Genomic DNA, 7,868 nt, shown 5'->3' with positions numbered 1-7,868 from the left:
CGTCAGCTACCCAGCGGTATATAAAGTACTTCAAATTAGAAGTATATGAGGTAGTTAACGTCAGCTACCCAGCAGTATATAAAGTACTTCAAATTAGAAGTATATGAGGTAGTTAACGTCAGCTACCCAACGGTATATAAAGTACTTCAAATTCGAAGTATATGAGGTAGTTAACGTCAGCTACCCAACGGTATATAAAGTACTTCAAATTAGAAGTATATGAGGTAGTTAACGTCAGCTACCCGGCAGTATATAAAGTACTTCACATTAGAAGTATATGAGGTAGTTAACGTCAGCTACCCAACAGTATATAAAGTACTTCAAATTAGAAGTATATGAGGTAGTTAACGTCAGCTACCCAACGGTATATAAAGTACTTCAAATTCGAAGTATATGAGGTAGTTAACGTCAGCTACCCAACGGTATATAAAGTACTTCAAATTAGAAGTATATGAGGTAGTTAACGTCAGCTACCCGGCAGTATATAAAGTACTTCACATTAGAAGTATATGAGGTAGTTAACGTCAGCTACCCAACAGTATATAAAGTACTTCAAATTAGAAGTATATGAGGTAGTTAACGTCAGCTACCCAACGGTATATAAAGTACTTCAAATTCGAAGTATATGAGGTAGTTAACGTCAGCTACCCAACGGTATATAAAGTACTTCAAATTAGAAGTATATGAGGTAGTTAACGTCAGCTACCCGGCAGTATATAAAGTACTTCACATTAGAAGTATATGAGGTAGTTAACTTTAGCTATTAGCATATTTCCTACCAATCAATGTGAAATCAATAATGGACAGGTTGATATCATTAGTTTGTGTGTGAGGCAGGAGGAAAGTCCTCTGTCAAGACAAGAGGGATGTGTGTGGTGGGCAGACGTGACGGTGGCCAAACTGTACAGGGTTATTCAGGGGAAGTCAGGGGAAAGTTATCTAAAGACACTAAACTGTTTAACAGGGAAGTTTTACTGCATCATTTGCAGTAATTTGCTGAGTAATTTGCAACACTGGTACATAGTAAGTTTACAAAACTTGTAGGTGGTTACAAGAAATGTAACTGCTAATGAGTCGTTATTTAGCTGAGCAGTAGCCAGTAAGTTAGAGGCTAATAAGTCATTTCTGAGTAAGTCACATTTAGAACCGTCTGCAAACATTAAGACAGACGTCTGAATAAAACACCTGGGATCATGTGACACATCATGTCACTAATGGTTGTTTCTGCATTTGGTGAGAAGAATAATTCAGAATCAATCAGCAGGTCAATCAGCAGGAAAAGCATCGTGACTGTTATGTTTATTTACATTTTAGGGGTCTCTTGGATTAGAAACCCCCTCCTCACTCTTTAACCTGGGAAATCACCATCAGTGACTCAGACCTAGACATTTTATTTGCATTATTTACAAACACGTCTGATATTTGCTTCATTAGATACAGACAGAAGTTTCCCTGTTAATTTGAACATGATCTGAATATGGAAGTGGCAGTGGGCATGAGGGGTTTTTCATTTTCTCATGTGAACAGACACTTATTAAAAACGTGTTTACACAGGTGGGTTTATAAAGATATCTCTCCCCTCACGTCTTCACGTTAACCCATATCAAATACGTTTCAGCTATAAGTCGATCCTCCCATGACCGCTGCTCGTTCCCACAGCCGAGCTAATACGAGCCCCAGTTTGAGTCCACGTGTTTTATTTTATCAACAGTGGCCTGATGTTTTAGTCCAGGTCAGTCTCATTTTTTTGTCCTGCAGTTTTAATAGTTATACCTTCGTAGTGGTGCATATTGTGAGTACAGAGTTTTCCTGTGTAAACACAGCAGTTAACAAGCTCAGCACTATGAATTATGTCCAGGGACGTCGGTCCAAAAGTCTGGGCTGTGGTCAACATGTTAACAATTATCACTTATTAGTGCATGTCCATTACAGCTTTTTGGCCCGTCCTCTGAGTGTGGCCAATCAGAACAGCCACAAACACTCATTAATGGCTCCAGTTTATGTGGATGTGCCAGTTTCCAGGTCCAGGTTTAACTGGAGCGGCACCATCAGTTCCACTAGTGTGCCAAGTTGTGTGTCCACATCATACAAGTGGTTATTTCAGCTGTTGACCCAGGTGGTAACGCTGCCAGAACTGTTGCCTTAAAGGTGCATTAACTACTGCAGGTACCCAGATCCAGGCCCTGGTGTCTCTCAGCTTTACAACCCCCTCAGGACTCTCCGCTATGTACAGCCCATCTGTTGTTATTCCAGCTTCTCTACCCTGTGTTGGCAAAGTCCGCTCCGTCAGTGAGCCCCCCCCTGCCACCTGGCCAAGGTCAGAAGAAGCCAGTAGTGGTTTCCAACAGCAGCCATGGAGGAGTCTCTGCAGCTCAAAGTGGGAACCAGTGGCTGCCAGAGCCAAGAGGCGGCGTTCTTTAGCACAGAGAGAGTGGGACAAAGAGAGACCAACAACCAGGGTTAACATGGTTTTGGCTTTTTCACATGGAGAGACTTCAAAGCAGCCAAAGGACTCACATTGGATCCACATGGGGCCTTCTTCCTTCTGGATGTGTCAGGTGTGGTCTTCAGCAGATTTTCAGCAGACAGTGTGAAAAAGCTTGATCAGTTCCTAATCAGTGGCTTTTGTTTCACGAGGTTTGATTTTGTGTAAGTTGTCTTCCTATTTTGTTAGAATCCAACAGACTGCCCCCCCCCACACACACCCACAGCTGCACCGACCACACTTGTCCCACCTCCTCCCCAGGGTTACACGTTAAACAGTATCATGCTGGATTCTTCTCCTCCTCCTCCCCATGTATTTAACCTAATGTCTCACCTGCCTGTTTTCTGTGACTCAACAAAGGTACGAGCCAGAGAAATCCCTGCTGCCGTGGCCGGATGCTGCAGGGTTCAGCCGTTCTGCGGATGGAGGAGGAGGCAGAGGACTCATGGGAAGACTTCTCCCTGGAAATGAAGCATCGTCCACCTTTATGTGTCAGTCCTGCCTCCTCTCCCCATCTGCTTTTACACCTACATCGTCCTCCGCCCTCATCCTTTCCCGTCCCGCTGCTCTCATCTTCCTCCTCCTCTTCCTCCTCCTCCTCCTCTCGGCCTCACATCAAAGAGGAAAAACAATACTGTGGATGTGTTTGTTAGATGTGGTGCAAATTTAACACAGTGGAGTGAGTTAAAGCTGTCGGATGGTTGTAGATTCAGTCCCCTTTCGATTTTTGGATTACGTAACATTGCGTAATTGCATCTGTAGCTATAAAAGCGTTTGGGACGTAGTTGACCCTGTAGCCTACTCGCTGCAATGTTTCTCCACAAAACTTCGATTTCAGCTCCCCTGACACTTTACCAATAAAAATGGCATTAGACGTGATGCACATCACCAGGCTGAGAATCCAGAGATAAGAGACAGACGTGAAATTGAATACCCGCTGCTTGGAGGTGAAACCCAGCATAACATGGATCAGGATGTTTAGTCAGGCTTAGAGGTGGAGGGCTGAATGTGGAGCTGTATGGAAGGAGAATAGTGACGACCGTAGTGGGACGACTATCGACTGATTTATGTCGTATTTCTGTGGATATTCTTTTGGAAGCTTGTGGAGAAAGAAAGGAAACGAGCGCTTAGAAAGGAGGAATCCCCCGTTCTCACATCATTCATCTATGTCTCAATCCTTCTGCCCTTATCTTCATCTCCTTTCTGTCACATACATGCAGCACTGCCCTTTGCCAGCCGCACCCAACATTTTAGTCCAGTAATTCTTTCCACAATCAGAAGCGTCACACCTGAATATCAGTGGATCGGTTCACCTAAAGAGCTCTGCCCTGCGTCTCTTAACAGCAAATCATTGTGTAAATTGTAGGTTTAGGAGCCGCAAAGAAAGAAAGAAAGAAAGAAACGAAGGGAGGAGAAAAGTGAGGAGCGCTGTTCGGTTTCCAAGCAACAGTTAACGCTGGGTGCAGCGAGAGCTGCAGGGTGGGTTCCTGAGTTCCCATATTTCTGCCTTCGCTTCCACATTCTCTTCCTGAGGAATTTGACCTGCCTGACCCCTCTGGATTCGTCTGGATTTACCCTCCCCTCCGACACAATCACACCGCACTGTAATCGAAAGCTTTTATGAGAGCAAATCTCCCTCCCTCTTCTTTTGTCCCTTCAGTGCAGAGGTAGCCGTGGCCACAAAGCCATGGGCCGACATGCACGTTGACTTTAATGGCTCTTTTGATCTTACATCACGTTTCCCACTGTGAACTGGCCTGATGTGGAACTTGCTGCATGCAGGTGCCGTTCAAGTGACCAGACACCTAAGACGCAGCGGGATCTGTCACCGAGGCTAACAGAGACGCAAAGACTGAGAGGAGACGTTTTAAAAATACGCAGAGACCAAGAACTTAATCAAGAACAATAACCAGAAGGTTGAAAGAAAAACTTGTTTGCCCAAACTGCACCACTAGAAATGCAAGTGACGAGTCACAGGCTGCAGTCGGCAGGACACAGATCCACATTTACATAGACAATCCAACTGTATAGGCAGACACACTTAGCAACGTGCTGCAGCTGCAACTCACATCCCAAGGATATGCAGCAGACGGCAACACTCAGCAACTGATGCAGAGTAAGACATGAATGTTCTCTGTGCTGTTACTGTGTGTGAGTCAAAGAGGAGAGAGAGTGTGTGTTTGCCTGTGTGTGCCTGCAGTGGGGTGAAACGTGGAGGTGTATGGGGGATGATAAGACAGAAGGCCATCTGAGAGCACGGTACACACTCCATCTGGACACACATTCGCTGTGAAAAAGAGTGTGAAAGAAGAAGAGACAGACAGAGAGAGAGAGAGAGCGAGAGAAGGTGAGATTGTAATCTTGAATTTTAAAAAGCAACCTGTAAAATTTCCACCAGTGTCTCACTTCTCCTTTTGACTGTTTCTCATTTTATTCATAGTTCACATAATGTCCATTAAATGATGCTGTTGGAGGAAAAGTGACACCAACACTTCCAGAGAAATGAGCGGTCCCCAGATGAACCAGAACATGCTGCCTGTGACATTTAAATGTTAACCACATAATGACATTGGTTTTATTGTCAGCATCAGGTCACAGAGTGGCCAACGTAGAAATTTGTTTCTATAGGACTGAAGCTGCTAAAAGATGAAACACTGGAGGCTGAATTTGATAACTGCAGCTGTAAATCTGAACTTCTTCCCTGCTGCATGAACTGTTCCACCATTTTGTACTGGCATTTGTTTTGAACTCTTTTTTACTGTAAGTCTCGTCGTCTCTTCACAGCCGCCGTGGAGGCCTGGGTCAGGCTCTCCTCCGAGCAGCTGATGCTGTGTCTGCTGTTCGATCTGAGCGTTTCTCTGATGAACTCTCCTGCAGCAGACAATGAAGAATTCACTAGCACAAGACAGACAAGAACAATAATGATACAACAAATATCAATAACACTTTCATAGCTTGGTTTATGTATGGTGTTAATCTGCCAGAGGCAAAACGAACACTACTGACTGAAGAGTAAAGTAAACATTTTAGTGAAAACCCGATAACCGATCAGGAGACCAACATAGGGTTCATAATGTGGAGCTACTGAAGGCCTGTACAACACTTCATGTTATCTGTTAAACTGTTCTGGACCTTTTGGAGCCACAAACTGACCAAGTGACACTGATCAGTCACACAGTCGCCCATGACGCAAGTATTATGGTCAAAGGTCACGACAAAGGTGAGGAGGATTATTTCTCTTTCCACTGTCCATCCTTTTCCTGAGCTCTTCCTGAGCGTCAGTTACCCCAGGCTTTGTGGCGGGTCCAGCGCTGTCGACACTAGTCCGACCGCTGGAGAATCCTCTGATTGGCCTCTTCCTCAACCAAAGACCAAGTCCTGCCAACGGCAGCTCCACCTGCAGCTTTTTCTCTGGATCAGAAGCAGCTATAAACCGTCTGTGGTGTAAAGATGCTCAGTTTGTATAGCTGCAGTATAGGTCTTCCTCTTTCCCTTTTTTCAAGGACCAATACACACTACCGCCCCCTGCTGGTGTGGAGAGGTATTTCCTCGCACCAGGCGCTGAACGTACGAGCTGGTTGGCCGTCGGCTGGAGTCTGTGCGGTGCGTTCGAGGGACAGTCTTAGGTCCAGGCAAAGGTGACGTTCAAACAGTCGATGTTCCTTGTGGTTGGCTCGGTGTGTCTCTTGCCTGATATGAGGGCTCTAGTCTCTGCGCCTGAGGGAAGGGAGCAACAGTCAGAGTTTTCAATCGAACATGAATGAACATTTAGAAACACAGATGATGGATTTTCTGCTTTTTCCTGCCTCACTGGTAAAGTTCTTGTTTTTGCATACTATACATGATCAGTATCATTAGACTGAATACTTCTAACCGCCCCTCTTGTATCTCAGATATTACATTTACATTTATTCATTGTTTTTTTGCAATGCGAGCTGTATGTAGCCCAGACTACATCTGCATCAGCGTCTGACAAGGCTGAAAAATGAAAACTGAATGAATATTGTCCAGTTTTGAAAAATCTGAACGGTACAGAAAAAAGAGAAATGAAGCAAACACATATTTTTAATCACTTTTCAGTTCACTTGTTTGTATCCACACACACACGCACACACACACACACACACACACACACATACACACACATGCACTTATACACTAACCACGCCCACACCAAAATGATCTAACCCTAAATCTTGCAAACACACGCATTATTGCAGAGGTGTGGAGAGATTTGACCTGTGGCCTTATAATCAGTGCTCAGTGTGCTCCAGTGTGTTATATAAGGGAGCAGTGAGTGCTAGTCAGATCCTCCTACAGATGCCTGAGCAGTCACGACTAACGCGGCTGTTCTCCATGCATCCACTCAGCCTGGTTAACACAGACTTCACCTTAGCCTCTGCTCCACAGTCCCACACATGCAACACACACACACACACACACACACACACACAGGATGTACATACCTTGCAAACATGTAGCTGGATGGAAAATTCCTTCACACCTTCACAAGGTGCATATGTTCACTCTCATGAGGATGTAAAAAACGGTACAAATAGTATTCATGATATGGCATTTCAGCACGTTCTCCTCCAGTCATGATGATTTGTCAAGAAAACAGACGCTAAAGGCTTTTCCATAGAGCGTTAACAGTTCAGCCAGTTATGACTGCAGTCATACATTTATGGCGTCGTAGTATATAAAGTGAAAAGGTCGGAGTTAGGAGGAAGTTATGAGTGGATGGATGGGGCAGTAAACACTGGACCTTTCCACAGGAAAGAGATTATGGAGTCCAGTGTGTTTTTATTGAACCCTAACCTCGCACCTTAAACCTACAGTACCCAGGTAGCTTTAGCCCCAAAGTGCAGACACTTATGGTGCTTAATCTTTCTGCTGTGTGATATACATGATGTGATTGAGTCCAGCTCTTTGTACAAATCCCTAAAGTCCCGCATCGTTTTATTCTTGCGGTCTCAAGGAGAGGGTTATTTCACCGTGGACCTGAAGCAGCCAGTGGGACCTCAGGACCTCGGGCTCTGAGAATCCTGTAGCTGAGAATAGCAGGCAGATCCTACCCACCATCTGATGCTCTCCTGCTGCGCTGTCTGCAGGGAGAGAGAGATGAACCCTGATGAATAAATATGAAGATAACCTGCACCTCTGCTGCACTTTTTCTCTTCCCGTTTCCCATATGGTTCCACTGAAGAGAAGGCCAGGGGAGGAAAAAAAGCCTCTGATTTTCAAAAAAGCCTCTTGGCCATTGTGTTTGCCTGCGCGCTCGTGCATGTGTAGTTTTGTGTATGTGTGCATCTTGCTCTCTTTGTGTGTCCCCATCTGAATATGTGCATGCACGTTATTATGTAGTGGCTGTGTGTGTGGGCGG

This window comes from Mastacembelus armatus, chromosome 21, assembly GCF_900324485.2.
Source record: "Mastacembelus armatus chromosome 21, fMasArm1.2, whole genome shotgun sequence".
In the NCBI taxonomy this organism is placed as follows: domain Eukaryota; kingdom Metazoa; phylum Chordata; class Actinopteri; order Synbranchiformes; family Mastacembelidae; genus Mastacembelus; species Mastacembelus armatus.
The sequence above is the reverse complement of the archived record's forward strand: the minus strand, read 5'-3'. Positions refer to the sequence as shown.